Consider the following 19,912-nt stretch of genomic DNA (forward strand, 5'->3'; position numbering starts at 1 on the left):
ATAGAGTTGGAGATGACTTGCATAGTGCAGAATGTGGTAATGGTAAATAGAAGATGTACAGTGCGGAGTGTATGGCGGGGGGTAAATAGAAGATGTACAGTGCGGAGTGTATGGCGGGGGGTAAATAGAAGATGTACAGTGCGGAGTGTATGGCGGGGGGGGTAAATAGAAGATGTACAGTGCAGAGTGTATGGAGGGGGGTAAATAGAAGATGTACAGTGCGGAGTGTATGGCGGGGGGGAAATAGAAGATGTACAGTGCGGGGTGAATGGCGGGGGGTAAATAGAAGATGTACTTTGCGGAGTGTATGGCCAGGGGTAAATAGCAGATGTACAGTGCGGAGTGAATGGCGGGGGGTAAATAGATGTACAGTGCGGAGTGTATGGCGGGGGGGTAAATAGAAGATGTACAGTGCGGAGTGTATGGCAGGGGGTAAATAGAAGATGTACAGTGTGGAGTGTATGGCGGGGGGTAAATAGAAGATGTACAGTGCGGAGTGAATGGCGGGGGGGGGGGGGGGGGTAAATAGAAGATGTACAGTGCGGAGTGAATGGCGGGGGGTAAATAGAAGATGTACAGTGCGGAGTGTATGGCGGGGGTTAAATAGAAGATGTACAGTGCGGAGTGAATGGCGGGGGGTAAATAGAAGATGTACAGTGCGGAGTGTATGGCGGGGGGTAAATAGAAGATGTACAGTGCGGAGTGTATGGCGGGGGGTAAATAGAAGATGTACAGTGCGGAGTGTATGGCGGGGGGGTAAATAGAAGATGTACAGTGCGGAGTGTATGGCGGGGGGGTAAATAGAAGATGTACAGTGCGGAGTGTATGGCGGGGGGTAAATAGAAGATGTACAGTGTGGAGTGTATGGCGGGGGGTAAATAGAAGATGTACAGTGCGGAGTGTATGGCGGGGGGGTAAATAGAAGATGTACAGTGCGGAGTGTATGGCAGGGGGTAAATAGAAGATGTACAGTGCGGAGTGTATGGCGGGGGGTAAATAGAAGATGTACAGTGTGTAGTGTATGGCGGGGGGTAAATAGAAGATGTACAGTGCGGAGTGAATGGCGGGGGGTAAATAGAAGATGTACAGTGCAGAGTGTATGGCGGGGGTTAAATAGAAGATGTACAGTGCGGAGTGAATGGTGGGGGGTAAATAGAAGATGTACAGTGCGGAGTGTATGGCGGGGGGTAGATAGAAGATGTACAATGTGGAGTGTATGGCGGGGGATAAATAGAAGATGTACAGTGTGGAGTGAATGGCGGGGGGTAAATAGAAGATGTACAGTGCGGAGTGAATGGCGGGGGGTAAATAGAAGATGTACAGTGTGGAGTGTATGGCGGGGGGTAAATAGAAGATGTACAGTGTGGAGTGAATGGCGGGGGGTAAATAGAAGTTGTTTAAACAAAATGTTTTTTTTTTTTTGTTGGGGGGGGGGGGGTGGGGGTGCAATGGACAGTTTCAGTAGAGCAGTGGACAGTGTCAGAATTTTATTTTTTATCATTTAACAATTCTATAATTTTATACTATATATTATGCTTTCAATTTTTTTTCTTTTGGGGGGGGGGGGCCATTAGACATCATCAATAGAGCAGTGGATGGTATCAGTAGTTTTTTATTTTTATTATATTATTTTTATATTTATTTACACTTTTAAATTTTTATAATTTTATTACAATTTGTTTTTAATAGTATTACATTCACAATGCTATGGGGGGGGGGGGGACATTGTCTGTAGGACAGTGGACAGTATATATTTTTTTATCTTAATTTTTTTTTCTAATATGTTTTACAGTTTTATTTTTTTATATTTTTTTAAAAAAAATAATGTCATTTTGTTTTTCAAAGTGCCTCTGGGAAGGGGGCAGTGGATGGTCTCAGTAGGCACTGAACAGTGTCAGTAGAGCAGTTAATGGTGTCGTTTTCTTTCTTTATTTTTTTACAATTTTATTTTTTATTTACCAGTAGTTTATGTTGAAACACTTTTTTCACAGTGCTCCTGGGGAGCAGTGGATTATGTCAGTAGGGCAGTGAACAGCGTCAGTAGAGGAGTGAATGGTGTCAGAATTTTTTTTTTTTATCTTTATTTTTTTTAATTTTTTTTACACATGTATTCTTTTTTTACATCCCAATTATTTTTTTTGTCATAGCTATTGATCATGTCATTAGCGCAGTGGACATTAACAGTAGTTCTTTATTTTATTATTTTTTTTTTTCCTTCAATTTAATTGTTTCAATATTTTTTTAAAGTTACATTTTTTTAGAATTTAATTATTTTTTTATTCTTATCATTTTTAAAAAATGCTTTTAAGGAGGCCAGTGGATAATACCAGTAGGGAAATAGGCAATTTTAGTATAACAAAGGACAGTGTCAGAATGGTATTATTCTATTTTTAATATTTTTTTTTATAATTTTATTATTTTTTACTATTTATTATGTTTTTCACAAACATTTTGGGGGAGCAATGCATATGGAGTAGTAGAAAAAAATATATATTTGTCAATAGTTTTAGATTTTTTATAATGAACTATTTTAATTTTCATTATTACCTTTTATTTTTATTTATTTTCACATTGCTATTGGAGGTTTAGACCGTGACTGGTGTCATTAGGGCAGTAGACAGTGTTAGTAGAATTGTTGTTTTTATTTTTGTAGTTTCTAATATTTTTAAAAATTATATTTTTATTTTTTCTAATTTCTTTTTTAAAATTTTCTTTTTACAGTGCCTCTGGGAGTGGTGCACTGGATAGCCTTAGCCGGGCACTTAGCAGTGTTAGTAGAGCAGTTAATGGTGTCAGTAAATTAATTTTTTCATTTAAGTTTTTCTACAAATGTATTTTTTCTTTTAAATTTCAATTTTATTATTAATTTTCTTTTAATGCTTTTTAAAGGGCAGTGGATCAGGTTAGTAGGGCAGTGGACAGTGTCAGTATTTTTTTAATTGTTATTTAATTGTTTTATTTATAATACAAATGTATTTGTTTTACATTTCATTTTTTTTGTTAGGGATGTGGATCATGTCATTAGGGCAGTGAACATTGTTAAAGTGGAGTTCCACCCTGGTTATACATGTTTTAATAAAAATACCCCGGGACAGTCAGGGCTAGTACATTCCACAATGGATAAGCCTCTGATCTGTCCCGGATTGCACTTACCTTTTGGGAGAAATACTTACCTTGAAAACGTATTCTCCAGCGCTGCCATCTCAGGTGTGGGCAGCTTGAAGCCAGTGCGATCCTCTTCCACGTCCTCTTCCGTCCTCTTCCTTCTTCTTCGGTCCCACGATGCACTGCGCCGGCCCCGACGTCACTTCCGGTGCGCGTGCGTCATCCCTCCACACCTTCTGGGCATGCCCAGAAGCTGTTTAGAAGGGAATGACACGCGCCCCCCGGAACTGACGTCGGGGCCGGTGCAGGCGCAATGGTTCCTGGGAGCAATGACGTTCAGCTCCCAGGAATCATTGCAAAAGCCAGGAAGTGACGAATCGCTGCGGCCGCCGAGGAGAGGAAGAAGGAAGTAAGGTGAGTATATTTTCTCTACAAGGTAAGTAAAAAAAAAAAAAAAAATTGCGATTATCCATTTGTTTTTCAGGTGACCCGGAGCGAGAAGATGGTGGTAAGTATAAATTTAGGGTGGAACTCCGCTTTAATTGTTCTTTCATTTTATGTTATTTTTTCTATATTACTTTTTTCTTACAATCTAATTTATTTTATAGTTATATTTTTTATTTGTTACATTTTTTAAAATGCTTTTAGGGGCATTGGATGGTGCCAGTAAGGTAATCATCAGAGTCAGCAGAGTAATGGACAGTGTCAGAATTTTTTTTTATTTTAAATAATTGGTTAGTTGAACAATGCTTTTCTCAAAAGTTTTATATCTTTATTATTTTATTTTTTATATTTTTACAATCTTATTTTTTTAATTATTTTTTTTACAATCTATTATTTTATAATTTATTTTTTTAAATGTCAGGAAGGGGTTGGTGTCAGTTGGGCAATGGACAGTGTCAGTAGAAATTTGTTATTATTTTTTTTTAATATTTTATAAAAAATATGTTGTTTGTTTTTATGATTTTTTTTCCCGCAGTGCCTCAGAGGGGCACAGTGGATGGTCTCAGTGGAGCAGTGATAGTAAACCAGTTAATTGTGTCAGTGTTTTTTTTGTTTTTTTCTCTATAAATGTATTTTTTTTTGTTTTACAATTTTATTTTTAATTATTTTAAAATGTGTATTTTTTATTTTTTTTCACAGTCCTTTTTTTCATAATATTTTTTTACAAGGCTATTTTGGGAGATTGGACAGTGTCAGTAGTTTTATTTTTTTAATTTTTTTATTTATTTATTTTTTTAAATATATTTTTATTGAACATAGGAAACAATCACAAGGTCTGTTTTGCATACAAATAACAAACAAATTTCTTGAAACAGTAACAATTATGTATGCAAACAGAGAGTTCCTACATTTTATAATAACAGTATCACACATGTTATACTCAGGGGTAATAGTGAACGTAACATGAAAGACACTGTGAGAGGGGGGATTTGGAGGGAGTAGGAATGGGGAAAGAGATTGACACTCTCGCATGGGACGTGAGGAGAACGTCAATTATGTAAAGAAAACAACAGCTAAGTTCAGAAAGGTGACTCTTACTGGCTGAGCTATACACTTAGTCTACTCGCATTATAACAGTATGTTTTATATTGGGGGGGGGGGGAGAGGGGGGGGAGGAATAGTGGTATCCATGAGATCCAGCTTGAAGCAGTCAATAAGTAGGTGATGAGCAAGGTCCTGTGAAAGAGGGAACATGAAGGGTGTTGCCTTTAAATTTTCAGCCCGCCTAACGTATTGGATATTGAAGCCTTTAAATACCATTCCGTGAATTGGAAGGGGACCATCAAATCTTTCAATTCATCTGCATGCTTGAGGTAATTGTAGCCGTATTAGTGCACTTGCGACAGAGACCATTGAGTACTGTCCGTGATACTTTTTTTATTTGCACTAACATACAATTTTTCAGGACAAGCTTTCGGGGTATGTCCCCTTCATCAAGATCCAAGCAGTACTGATCCACAAAATGTTAGCAGCATGGTAAAGAAACACAAAATCTCTAACCCAAAGGAAAAAAAAAGGAAAAAACCAAACAAACATAAGTTAAACTGGCATGGTAATAAAACTAGCTTGATTAGTGAGATAAGATAGAGGGAGAGTTGAAGACAGGGGAAGGTGGGGGGGGGGATAGTCACGGAGGGGGTCGTAAAACTGTAGGATAATGAGTAAGGAAACCCATATCTAAGTTTAAGCCGTTATTTTTTGTGTCAAAAAGAAGTATCATTCTTAGTTCAAAAGTTTTCCTTTCCTGCATGGTTCTGAAATTCCCTTTAAGAACTAAAACATTGAGGTCTTCTATATTGTGGTCCGGTTGTGAAAAATGATGTCCCACAGGTGTACAGAAACTATGTTCTTTATGTTCCTTGATGGTATGTCTGTGCAAATTCATCCTCGCTTGCAACTTCTGTCCTGTTTCACCTATATAAGATCCTTTGCTACATCTTTTGCATTGGATGAGGTACACAACATTATTGGAGGTGCAGTTGTATGATCCTGTTATATTAAAGGTCCCATGTGTGTGTGTGACACTTTTAGACAGATTGATCTGGTTGCACAGTTTGCAGCGTTTTTTATGGCAGGGTTTGCTCCCATTATTTGCGACTTCATAATCAGAATGAAGTTTTCTGCTGATTAGTTTATGTCTGAGGTTGGGTGGTTGTCTGAAAGCCAGTATTGGAGGTTGTTGGAATATTCCTTTCAGAGTTTCATCTTCTGCTATGATGGGTTGTAAATCTTTGATTATCTTTCTTATCCCTTCTAGTCCTGGATTGTATGTGGTGACTAGAGGCACCCGGTTATTTGTTTTTTTCTCTTTGTATTGGAGAAGATTTTCCCTTTGGGTTTTCAAGGCTGTGTTTATGCCGGTGTTTTTGGTTTTTGCTTTGTAACTAGGGTTGAGCGGACACCTAGATGTCCGTGTTCGACGGGTTCGGCCGAACTTTAAAAAAAAGTCCGGGTCCGTGTCCCGGACTTTTACCGAACTTTTCCCGGACACCGAACCCCATTGAAGTCAATGGGGACCCGAACTTTAAGGCACTAAAATGGCTCTAAAACACCAAAGGAAAGGGCTAGAGTGCTGCAAATGGCAGCAAAACGTAATTAAGAGCATGGCAAGTGCTCTGCAAACAAATGTGGATAGGGAAATAACTTAAAACAACAAAAAAAAACAGAAAAATAAAACAATGTTCTTCTTCATCTCTGAAGGACGAGGCCCATATGGAGTAGGAGGGAGGTTGAGGTGGTGGTGGATGTGGCGGTGACATAGGCGTGCGCACAGGGTGTGCTGGGTGTGCCTGGGCACACCCTAATCACCTAGGGCACATAGCATTGCCAGTGAGGAGATGGGAAAGATCTCCCTGGGACCTGCTCTGCTCTATTTCTCCTTGCCTACAGGTACATGGCCCCGATACATTACTCTCCCTGCTGGCAAACACATGCATGTGTATTTCAACTTTGGGGTGCACACCTTAATGCAATAGGCTGCGCACACCTATGGGCGGTGTAGGTGGAAGCGGCGGTGGAGGAGGACCAGAGCCGGATTAACAGCATCATGGGCTTGGTGCTGAGGATTTTGAAGGGCCTTAGGGCCGTGCCTTGCCATGCACCCAGAGGAGGAAGGGTGCAGCCATGCATGCCTAATTCAACATGGGATGCTGTCTCTGAAGCCCATAAACACATCCATGCATCGCCAACTGTCCCTCCTTGTCCGGCCTTCACGCTGTGTGGGGAGGTTCTGAGGGTGCTGCCTGGGGAAGCGAGCATAGAAGCCAGACTTCTGTGTTTACAAGTGACAGAAGAGCGGTAACAGTGAATATGGCCAACCCGGGGCCTATATAAAAGGTAGGGGCCTGGAGCTGCAGCTCCAATAGACCCTACATTAATCTGGCCCTGAGGAGGAGGACGAGGTAGCCAACACTGCTTCTTTTCACAAATTTTAAATGAGGGTACACCCCAAAAGAGTGAGAAAGAGCAAAAATGGAACAATGGGTGGGTAAGGTCGGTATCCATTGCTATTCTGCATAAGGTACGGAAAAGTCCCGTGGGATCCATGCCTGGTTCATTTTAATGAACGTGAGCTTGTCCACATTGTCTCTGGACAGGCGGCTGCGCTTGTCTGTTATAACGCCCCCAGCCGTGCTAAATACCCGTTCAGATAATACACTGGCTGCAGGGCACGCCAGCACCTCCAAGGCGTAAAGGGCAAGCTCAGGCCATGTGCCCAATTTGGAGACCCAGAAGTTGAAGGGGGCAGACCCGTCATTCACTACATGTAGGCGTGTGCACACATACTGCTCCACCATGTTGGTAAAATGCTGCCTCCTGCTAAGACGTTCCATCTGAGCTGCTGGTGCTGCTGTTTGTTGTGGCGTGCTGACAAAGCTTTTCCACATTTCGGCCATGCTAACCCTGCCTTCTGAGGTGCTGGCGGTGCCCTGGTTGCGTTGGCGACCTCCTCCTCCTCCTCCTCTGCCTTGTGCTTCCACTGTGGCCCCGCTGTCAGATGGGAATGCCAGCAGCATGGCGTCTACCAGCGTGCGCTTGTACTCGCGCATCTTGCGATCGCGCTCCAGTGAGTGAATTAAGGACGGTACGTTGTCCTTGTAACGGGGATCCAGCAGCGTGGCCACCCAGTAATCAGCACAAGTTAGAATGTGGGCAACTCGGCGGTCGTTGTGGAGACACTGCAGCATGTAATCGCTCATGTGTGCCAGGCTGCCCAGAGGCGACGAAAGGCTGTCCTCTGTGGGAGGTGTATGGTCCGTGTCCTCTGTATCCCCCCAGCCACGCACCAGTGATGGCCATGAGCTGGCCTGGGTGCCACCCTGCTGTGAACATGGTTCCATCTCCTCCTCCAGCTCCTCCTCCTCCTCATCCTCCTCATCCTCCAGAACTGTGCCCCTGCTGGACAATTGCGTCCCTGGCGTTTGCGTGTGCAGGAACCCACCCTCGGAGCCCCTTGCGAATGACTGCCCTGAAAGCCTTGGAAATGTTACCTCTTCATCCTCCTCCTCCTCCTCATCCTGTGCCACATCCTCTTCCATCATCGCCCGAATTGTTTTTTCAAGGAGGCATAGAAGTGGGATAGTTAAGCTGAGAACGGCGTCATTGCCACTGGCCATGTTGGTGGAGTACTCAAAACAGCGCAACAAGGCACACAGGTCTCGCATGGAGGCCCAGTTATTGGTGGTGAAGTGGTGCTGTTCCGCAGAGCGACTCACGCGTGCGTGCTGCAGCTGAAACTCCACTATGGCCTGCTGCTGCTCGCACAGTCTTTCCAGCATGTGCAAGGTGGAGTTCCACCTTGTGGGCACGTCACATATGAGGCGGTGAGCGGGAAGGCCGAAGTTACGCTGCAGCGCTGCCAGGCGAGCAGCAGCAGGGTGAGAACGCCGAAAGTGCGCACAAACGGCCCGCACTTTCTGCAGCAGCTCTGACATATCGGGGTAGTTTTTAAGGAACCTCTGCACCACCAAATTCAGCACATGCGCCAGGCAAGGGATGTGCGTCAAACCGGCTAGGCCCAGAGCTGCTATGAGATTTCGCCCGTTATCGCACACCACCAGGCCGGGCTTGAGGCTCGCTGGCAGCAACCACTCATTTGTCTGCTGTTCCATGCTCCTCCACAACTCCTGCGCGGTGTGTGGTTTGTCCCCCAAACAGGCAAGTTGTAAAACTGCCTGCTGTCGTTTACCCCTGGCCGTGCTGAAGTTGGTGGTGAAGGTGTTACGCTGTCCGGATGAGGAGGCGGTAGAGGATGAGGAAGCGGAGTAGGAGGAGTTAGGAACAGGAGGCAAACTGAAGCGCCCTGCAATCCTCGGTGGTGGAAGGACATGCGCCAAATTGCTATCCGCCTCAGGCCCATCCGCCACTGCATTTACCCAGTGTGCCGTTAGGGAGATATAACGCCCCTGACCGTGCTTACTGGTCCACGTATCCGTAGTTAGGTGGACCTTGGCACAGATGGCGTTGCGCAGTGCACACCTGATTTTTTCCCCCACTTGGTTGTGCAGGGAAGGGATGGCTTGCCTGGAAAAGTAGTGGCGGCTGGGCACGACGTACTGTGGGACAGCCACCGACATAAGGTTTTTAAAACTGTGCGTCTCCACCAGACGGAATGACAGCATTTCAAAGGCCAATAATTTTGAAATGCTGGCATTCAGGGCCAGGGATCGCGGGTGGGTAGGGGGGTACTTCCTCTTCCTCTCAAGTGTTTGGGAGATGGAAAGCTGAACGCTTCCACGGGACATTGTGGAGATGGTTGTTGGTGACCCAGGTGGTGGTGTTGCTGACAGATCGTCTGTTTGCGGGGTGGCAGGTGCCGGTATCACTACAGATGTGGCTGGAGCGGCCGAGACTGCAGCAGAAGAGGAAGCAGGATGAGCCAGAGACGTTTCTTGGTTTTGAAGGTGTGTACTCCACTGCAGCTCGTGCTTTGCACTTAGATGCCTGATCATGCAGGTTGTGCTCAGGTTGAGAAGGTTCATGCCTCGCTTCAAGCTCTGATTGCACAGGGTGCAAACCACTCGTGTCCTGTCATCAGCACATTTTCTAAAGAACTTCCACGCTAGAGAACTCCTTTGAGCTGACTTTGGTGCGCTCGTTCCCTTGCTGCGTTGGGCAGTAGCGGGCGTAGTGTCTAGGGCACGGCCGCTCCGCTTCTGCACCCTGCTCCCTCTTCTGCTGTGCTGGTGGCTCTGTGCGACCACCGCCTCTTCCTCCAAACTACTCAGTTCACCTGCATGACGTTCATTCCATGTGGGGTCGAGGACCTCATCGTCCTCCACATCATCTTCCACCCAGTCTTCACCCCTGCCCTCCTTGTCGGTCTCCACAATGCTGAACGCCGCAGCAGTTGGCACCTGCGTTTCGTCATCATCGGAGACGTGCTGCGATGATCCTTGCATGTACTCATCTTGAGGAATAAGTGGTTGGGCATCGCTGCACTCAATCTCTTCCACTTCTGGGGCAGGGCTAGGTGGATGGCCCTGGGAAACCCTGCTGACAGAGTCCTCAAAAAGAATAAGAGACTGCTGTATGGCTTGGGGCTCAGACTGCTGGCCTGATTTGCAAGGGGGTGAGGTGAAAGACGGTTGGACATTGGCTGCAGGTGCCAACTCTGACCTTTCTGCAGTAGACTGGGTGGGAGACAATGTGAAGGAACTGGAGGCACTGTCAGCAGCAAACCAATCTACTATCGCCTCAACTTGTTCTGGCCTCATCACTTCTAGGGGCGTTTGATGCCCTACCAAATACTGATGCAGGTTCTGTCGCCTACTCACACTTGAGGAAGGTGTTTCACTTGTGCGTGTAGCTGGCACAGATCGACCATGTCCTCTCCTTGCAACAGGAGCTCTACCAGCAGCACCACGACCCAGGCCACGGCCCTTATTTGACGGTCTCCTCATATTTCTGTAATTTAAGATCTTGCCCTAGAAAGGTTTTTATTGAATAGCGGAATAGAAAATATGATCCAAAAAAAGTGTATGTATATCACACGTACACAACCACACTAGGCCCCAATTACTATTGTTTGTACCCCTAAAAGGCTAGATGAGGAGTAGGGGGAGTATGGAACAGGCAGCACCCTCAAACCTTCAGAAGTATGAGATGAACCCCAACAACTTGGAAAGGTGGATCTCTCTCACACGTACCGACACAGACTATCCCGCAATTCAATTGATCCTCAAAGGTTTTTATTGAATAGCGGAATAGGAAATATGATCAAAAAAAGTGTATGTATCTCGCACGTACACAACCACACTAGGCCCCAATTACTATTGTTTGTACCCCTAAAAGGCTAGATGAGGAGTAGGGGGGGTATGGAACAGGCAGCACCCTCAAACCTTCAGAAGTATGAGATGAACCCCAACAACTTGGAAAGGTGGATCTCTCTCACACGTACCGACACAGACTATCCCGCAATTCAATTGATCCTCAAAGGTTTTTATTGAATAGCGGAATAGGAAATATGATCAAAAAAAGTGTATGTATCTCGCACGTACACAACCACACTAGGCCCCAATTACTATTGTTTGTACCCCTAAAAGGCTAGATGAGGAGTAGGGGGAGTATGGAACAGGCAGCACCCTCAAACCTTCAGAAGTATGAGATGAACCCCAACAACTTGGAAAGGTGGATCTCTCTCACACGTACCAACACAGACTATCCCCCAATTTAACTGATCCCCAGAGGTTTTTGATTAAATAGCGGAATAGAAAATATGATCCCAAAAAAGTGTATGTATATCACACGTACACAACCACACTAGGCCCCAATTACTATTGTTTGTACCCCTAAAAGGCTAGGAGTAGGGGGAGTATGGAACAGGCAGCACCCTCAAACCTTCAGAAGTATGAGATGAACCCCGACAACTTGGAAAGGTGGATCTCTCTCACACGTACCAACACAGACTATCCCCCAATTTAACTGATCCCCAGAGGTTTTTGATTAAATAGCGGAATAGAAAATATGATCCCAAAAAAGTGTATGTATATCACACGTACACAACCACACTAGGCCCCAATTACTATTGTTTGTACCCCTAAAAGGCTAGGAGTAGGGGGAGTATGGAACAGGCAGCACCCTCAAACCTTCAGAAGTATGAGATGAACCCCAACAACTTGGAAAGGTGGATCTCTCTCACACGTACCAACACAGACTATCCCCCAATTTAACTGATCCCCAAAGGTTTTTGATTAAATAGCGGAATAGAAAATATGATCCCAAAAAAGTGTATGTATATCACACGTACACAACCACACTAGGCCCCAATTACTATTGTTTGTACCCCTAAAAGGCTAGGAGTAGGGGGAGTATGGAACAGGCAGCACCCTCAAACCTTCAGAACTATGAGATGAACCCCAACAACTTGGAAAGGTGGATCTCTCTCACACGTACCAACACAGACTATCCCCCAATTTAACTGATCCCCAGAGGTTTTTGATTAAATAGCGGAATAGAAAATATGATCCCAAAAAAGTGTATGTATATCACACGTACACAACCACACTAGGCCCCAATTACTATTGTTTGTACCCCTAAAAGGCTAGGAGTAGGGGGGAGTATGGAACAGGCAGCACCCTCAAACCTTCAGAAGTATGAGATGAACCCCAACAACTTGGAAAGGTGGATCTCTCTCACACGTACCAACACAGACTATCCCCCAATTTAACTGATCCCCAGAGGTTTTTGATTAAATAGCGGAATAGAAAATATGATCCCAAAAAAGTGTATGTATATCACACGTACACAACCACACTAGGCCCCAATTACTATTGTTTGTACCCCTAAAAGGCTAGGAGTAGGGGGAGTATGGAACAGGCAGCACCCTCAAACCTTCAGAAGTATGAGATGAACCCCAACAACTTGGAAAGGTGGATCTCTCTCACACGTACCAACACAGACTATCCCCCAATTTAACTGATCCCCAGAGGTTTTTGATTAAATAGCGGAATAGAAAATATGATCCCAAAAAAGTGTATGTATATCACACGTACACAACCACACTAGGCCCCAATTACTATTGTTTGTACCCCTAAAAGGCTAGGAGTAGGGGGAGTATGGAACAGGCAGCACCCTCAAACCTTCAGAAGTATGAGATGAACCCCAACAACTTGGAAAGGTGGATCTCTCTCACACGTACCAACACAGACTATCCCCCAATTTAACTGATCCCCAAAGGTTTTTGATTAAATAGCGGAATAGAAAATATGATCCCAAAAAAGTGTATGTATATCACACGTACACAACCACACTAGGCCCCAATTACTATTGTTTGTACCCCTAAAAGGCTAGGAGTAGGGGGAGTATGGAACAGGCAGCACCCTCAAACCTTCAGAAGTATGAGATGAACCCCAACAACTTGGAAAGGTGGATCTCTCTCACACGTACCAACACAGACTATCCCCCAATTTAACTGATCCCCAGAGGTTTTTGATTAAATAGCGGAATAGAAAATATGATCCCAAAAAAGTGTATGTATATCACACGTACACAACCACACTAGGCCCCAATTACTATTGTTTGTACCCCTAAAAGGCTAGGAGTAGGGGGAGTATGGAACAGGCAGCACCCTCAAACCTTCAGAAGTATGAGATGAACCCCAACAACTTGGAAAGGTGGATCTCTCTCACACGTACCAACACAGACTATCCCCCAATTTAACTGATCCCCAGAGGTTTTTGATTAAATAGCGGAATAGAAAATATGATCCCAAAAAAGTGTATGTATATCACACGTACACAACCACACTAGGCCCCAATTACTATTGTTTGTACCCCTAAAAGGCTAGGAGTAGGGGGAGTATGGAACAGGCAGCACCCTCAAACCTTCAGAAGTATGAGATGAACCCCAACAACTTGGAAAGGTGGATCTCTCTCACACGTACCAACACAGACTATCCCCCAATTTAACTGATCCCCAGAGGTTTTTGATTAAATAGCGGAATAGAAAATATGATCCCAAAAAAGTGTATGTATATCACACGTACACAACCACACTAGGCCCCAATTACTATTGTTTGTACCCCTAAAAGGCTAGGAGTAGGGGGGAGTATGGAACAGGCAGCACCCTCAAACCTTCAGAAGTATGAGATGAACCCCAACAACTTGGAAAGGTGGATCTCTCTCACACGTACCAACACAGACTATCCCCCAATTTAACTGATCCCCAGAGGTTTTTGATTAAATAGCGGAATAGAAAATATGATCCCAAAAAAGTGTATGTATATCACACGTACACAACCACACTAGGCCCCAATTACTATTGTTTGTACCCCTAAAAGGCTAGGAGTAGGGGGAGTATGGAACAGGCAGCACCCTCAAACCTTCAGAAGTATGAGATGAACCCCAACAACTTGGAAAGGTGGATCTCTCTCACACGTACCAACACAGACTATCCCCCAATTTAACTGATCCCCAGAGGTTTTTGATTAAATAGCGGAATAGAAAATATGATCCCAAAAAAGTGTATGTATATCACACGTACACAACCACACTAGGCCCCAATTACTATTGTTTGTACCCCTAAAAGGCTAGGAGTAGGGGGAGTATGGAACAGGCAGCACCCTCAAACCTTCAGAAGTATGAGATGAACCCCAACAACTTGGAAAGGTGGATCTCTCTCACACGTACCAACACAGACTATCCCCCAATTTAACTGATCCCCAAAGGTTTTTGATTAAATAGCGGAATAGAAAATATGATCCCAAAAAAGTGTATGTATATCACACGTACACAACCACACTAGGCCCCAATTACTATTGTTTGTACCCCTAAAAGGCTAGGAGTAGGGGGAGTATGGAACAGGCAGCACCCTCAAACCTTCAGAAGTATGAGATGAACCCCAACAACTTGGAAAGGTGGATCTCTCTCACACGTACCAACACAGACTATCCCCCAATTTAACTGATCCCCAGAGGTTTTTGATTAAATAGCGGAATAGAAAATATGATCCCAAAAAAGTGTATGTATATCACACGTACACAACCACACTAGGCCCCAATTACTATTGTTTGTACCCCTAAAAGGCTAGGAGTAGGGGGAGTATGGAACAGGCAGCACCCTCAAACCTTCAGAAGTATGAGATGAACCCCAACAACTTGGAAAGGTGGATCTCTCTCACACGTACCAACACAGACTATCCCCCAATTTAACTGATCCCCAGAGGTTTTTGATTAAATAGCGGAATAGAAAATATGATCCCAAAAAAGTGTATGTATATCACACGTACACAACCACACTAGGCCCCAATTACTATTGTTTGTACCCCTAAAAGGCTAGGAGTAGGGGGAGTATGGAACAGGCAGCACCCTCAAACCTTCAGAAGTATGAGATGAACCCCAACAACTTGGAAAGGTGGATCTCTCTCACACGTACCAACACAGACTATCCCCCAATTTAACTGATCCCCAGAGGTTTTTGATTAAATAGCGGAATAGAAAATATGATCCCAAAAAAGTGTATGTATATCACACGTACACAACCACACTAGGCCCCAATTACTATTGTTTGTACCCCTAAAAGGCTAGGAGTAGGGGGGAGTATGGAACAGGCAGCACCCTCAAACCTTCAGAAGTATGAGATGAACCCCAACAACTTGGAAAGGTGGATCTCTCTCACACGTACCAACACAGACTATCCCCCAATTTAACTGATCCCCAAAGGTTTTTGATTAAATAGCGGAATAGAAAATATGATCCCAAAAAAGTGTATGTATATCACACGTACACAACCACACTAGGCCCCAATTACTATTGTTTGTACCCCTAAAAGGCTAGATGAGGAGTAGGGGGAGTATGGAACAGGCAGCACCCTCAAACCTTCAGTATGAGATTGTGTTCACTGTACCCCACAAAGATTGAGTTCACTGCACCCCACAATGATTGTGTTCACTGCACCCCACAAAGATTGTGTTCACTGCACCTCACAAAGATTGTGTTCACTGTACCCCCCAAAGATTGTGTTCACTGCACCCCACAAAGATTCTGTTCACTGTACCCCACAAAGATTGTGTTCACTGCACCCCAAAAAGATTGTGTTCACTGCACCCCAAAAAGGATGTTGTTCACTGCACCCCAAAAAGGATGTTGTTCACTCCACCCCAAAAAGATTGTGTTCACTGCACCCCACAAAGATTGTGTTCACTGCACCCCAAAAAGATTGTGTTCACTGCACCCCAAAAATGATTTTGTTCACTGCACCCCAAAAAGGATTTTGTTCACTGCACCCCAAAAAGGATGTTGTTCACTCCACCCCAAAAAGATTGTGTTCACTGCACCCCAAAAAGATTGTGTTCACTGCACCCCACAAAGGATTTTGTTCACTGCACCCCAAAAAGATTGTGTTCACTGCACCCCAAAAAGGATGTTGTTCACTGCACCCCAAAAAGGATTTTGTTCACTGCACCCCAAAAAGATTGTGTTCACTGCACCCCACAAAGGATTTTGTTCACTGCACCCCACAAAGATTGTGTTCACTGCACACCAAAAAGGATTGTGTTCACTGCACCCCAAAAAGATTTTGTTCACTGCACCCCAAAAAGATTGTGTTCACTGCAGCCCAAAAAGATTGTGTTCACTGCAGCCCAAAAAGATTGTGTTCACTGCAGCCCAAAAAGATTGTGTTCACTGCAGCCCAAAAAGATTGTGTTCACTGCAGCCCAAAAAGATTGTGTTCACTGCAGCTCACACACAGAAAAATGGATGTGGATCACTGACACCTGCCTATCTCCAATCCCACACCACACAGCAATATCGATTGTAGTTTGTAGAACACAGTTTCCCTAAAATTCAGCAGACTCTGTCCCTAACAGGATTGAGAAGAGATCGTAGATCAGGATTGAGTGCAGATTCACCCCACCCCCCACACAGCAATATCGATTGTAGTTTGTAGAACACAGTTTCCCTAAAATTCAGCAGACTCTGTCCCTAACAGGATTGAGAAGAGATCGTAGATCAGGATTGAGTGCAGATTCACCCCACCCCCCACACAGCAATATCGATTGTAGTTTGTAGAACACAGTTTCCCTAAAATTCAGCAGACTCTGTCCCTAACAGGATTGAGAAGAGATCGTAGATCAGGATTGAGTGCAGATTCACCCCACCCCCCACACAGCAATATCGATTGTAGTTTGTAGAAGACACTGACCCTATATAATTCAGCAGACTCTATCCCTAAAATGCCTACAACTCGCCCTGCCTAAACACTCCGACCTGTCCCTCAATTCTATCCGGACACAAATGGTTTTTTCCTGCCTATCTTTCCCTAATCAGCAGCCAGCACGTTGATGTGTGCTCTGTCCCTGAATCTAAGCAGCATAATGACGCCGCTGCGGCTGCCTCGAACTTATAAAGACTTGGTCACATGCTTCAGACGGCCAATCACAGCTACTGAGACATTTGCAGGCATGGCTGGGATGGCTTAAGGCACACCAGTTAAACGATTGTTGATTGGCTGTTGAAAGCCCGCCATGAAAAGAGCGCCAAAGCATGCAAAACCCGGAAATAAAACGACCGAACACGGATTTTTACCCGAACATACAGTAAAGTGTCCGTGTCCGTGTTCGGGTACAAAAAATCCAATTATTCGGTACGAACACGAATAATACAGTCCGTGTTCGCTCAACACTATTTGTAACCTTTCTGTCATGGTCTTACCTTCTTGCTGTTCTCCTTCGTTTGACATGTGCTGGCGGCCATCTTGGTTTCTGGGTTTCTTGTAGCCTCCCACCCTGCGGCTTCTCCTTCCCACTGGGAGGAGCTGGATGCCTAGCTCATATATATAGGAGGTCTGTGGCTTCAGTTCCCTGCTTGGTCCTCCTGTGTTCACATGCTTCTAAGACTGCTGCTGCTTCTGGTTCCTGTTCCTGGCTTCGTCTGACTACCCTGCTCGTTCCTGATCCTGGCTTCGTCTGACTACCCTGCTGGTTCCTGATCCCGGCTTCGTCTGACTACCCTCCTGGTTCCTGACCCCTGGCTTCGCAAAGACTCTGCTTCGGTTTCGCCATCCGTTTGGACTTTTGCTTTATAGCTTGTTTTTCAATAAAGCTTTCTTATTTTCACTTATCTGTTGTTGTACGTCTGGTTCATGGTTCCGTGACATTAGGACCAAGCCATGAATTCTGACGGTACAGGGCCATCCTCGCTACCCACGCTGGTTGCCAGACTTGATCAGCAGGATCACCTGTTGGGTCGGTTCGCCGTGGCGTTGCAAACCCTGCTTGAACGCACGGTACCACAGGCCATGAATTCTGATGGTACAGGGCCATCCTCACTACCCACGCTGGTTGCCAGACTTGATCAGCAGGATCACCTGTTGGGTCAGTTCGCCGTGGCGTTGCAAACCCTGCTTGAACGCACGGCTCATTTTGCTCCCGTTGCCGATGGGTCGGTTGTCGCTCCTGGGCCCGCTCCTACTGCCGCTCCGGTTGTTGCGCCAGAGTCTACCCCGACACCTGTTGTTGCGCCTGCGGTGTTTCGGGGTATGTCCGGTTCTGCCCCCCTTCCACAGCGCTTTGGGGGAGAGCCAACTCAGTGCCGAGGTTTCCTTAACCAGGTGGGCATTTATTTCAAGTTGCTGCCACATGCCTTTCCTACTGAGAGATAAAAGGTGGGCTTCTTAATCTCGCTGCTCTCGGACAAGGCCTTGGCCTGGGCCAGTCCTTTATGGGAGAACAACAATCCGGTGGTTGCCGAGTTTTCCGGTTTTGTTGCTTCTCTTCGGAAGGTATTCAATGTGCTGGCTCGTGCTGCCTCTGCTGCGAAGCTCCTTATGTCCATTAGACAGGGTTCAAGATCCGTAGCTGAATACGCCATTGAGTTTCGTACCCTGGCAGCAGAGGTGGGCTGGAATAATGAGGCTCTGGTCGCTGCTTTCTCTCATGGTCTCTCGGATGCCTTGAAGGATGAGGTTGCAGCTAAGGACCTTCCAGTGGAGCTCGAGTCTCTTATTTCTTTCCTGATTTTGATTGACACCAGACTCAGGGAGAGACCTTCCTTTAAGGAGAGTCTGCGGAGGCCTCCTAACAGATTGGCGCCTACCTTTGCTGTCCCACCCGTGCCTCCCTCTCCTCCCACGCCTCCTGGGGATGACTTGTCTGGGGGTGAACCCATGCAGCTGGGGTTTGCTCGCCTGTCCGAGGGGGAGAGGGTACTCCGGAGACGCGAGGGCCGATGCATGTACTCTGGTCTCGGTGGGCATTTTCGGTTGGCATGTCCGAACCGTCCGGGAAACGCTCGCACCTGAGATCCTGTCGGGGGCAGATCTTGGGTGGAGTCTCCTCGTCCCCGGTTTCCCGTGTTGACAAACCACTGATCACTGTTGTCCTCTCCTGGGTCGGGGGCTCGGTGACGACCCAGGCGTTGGTGGACTCTGGTGCTGGTGGTTTGTTCATTGATAGTGTGTTCGCTGCCGCCAATTCCATTCCTCTGCAGGCTCGAGGTTCTCCACTGGCTCTTGAGGTGATAGACGGCAGACCCCTTCTGCCGCCACACGTGACTCATGAGACCCTTCCAGTGGGGTTAGCCATTGGTGCCGTCCACAGAGAGTCGGTCTGCTTCCAGGTTATTTCATCTCCACACTACTCGGTGGTCTTGGGGTACCCCTGGCTCCAGAAGCATAATCCGATTTTCGATTGGAGATCGGCCGAGTTCCTCTCGTGGTCACCGCAGTGTGGGGCTAGTTGCATCCATGGGCCTGTCAAGTTGCTGTGTACTTCCTCGGACTCTCTGTTGCCTCCTGAATACGAGGAGTACCGGGATGTATTCGATAAGGTGCGCGCGGTTGCCCTACCTCCGCACCGCCCATACGATTGTGCCATCGAGTTACAATCTGGTGCCGTTCCTCCTCGTGGCAAAGTCTATCCACTGTCGGTAGCGGAGAATGAGGCCATGGAGGAGTACGTGAGGGAGGCGCTTTCACGCGGACACATTCGCAAATCCTCGTCCCCGGCAGGGGCTGGATTTTTCTTTGTGAAAAAGAAGGGCGGTGAGTTGAGGCCTTGCATCGATTACAGGGGTCTCAATCGCATCACAATCAAGAACGCTTACCCGATACCCTTGAATTCCGAGCTGTTCGATCGCCTTAAAGGGGCCACGGTCTTTACCAAACTCGACCTGAGGGCGGCATATAACCTCATAAGGATCAAGGCGGGCGATGAGTGGAAGACCGCGTTTAACACCAGGACCGGTCATTATGAATCCTTGGTTATGCCCTTTGGGCTGTGCAATGCGCCCGCAGTCTTTCAGGAATTCATCAACGATGTTTTCCGTGACCTGTTGCAGCAGTGTGTGGTGGTCTATTTGGATGAC

At 45.9% G+C, this 19,912-nt stretch overlaps 1 long non-coding RNA gene across 1 annotated transcript in view; it reads right to left on the minus strand.

The window, feature by feature from the left end:
* LOC309554475 overlaps window positions 1–19,516 on the minus strand; it is a 133,840-nt gene extending 114,324 nt beyond the window's left edge. The window contains exon 1 of the long non-coding RNA XR_014225237.1: window positions 19,505–19,516. This is a non-coding gene — a long non-coding RNA (uncharacterized lncRNA). The remainder of the gene's footprint in view (window positions 1–19,504) is intronic.
* Window positions 19,517–19,912: the final 396 nt, after the last annotated feature.

The sequence above is a fragment of the Pelophylax lessonae genome, assembly GCF_965119305.1.
Source record: "Pelophylax lessonae genome assembly, chromosome: 4".
NCBI classification, from domain to species: Eukaryota; Metazoa; Chordata; class Amphibia; order Anura; family Ranidae; genus Pelophylax; species Pelophylax lessonae.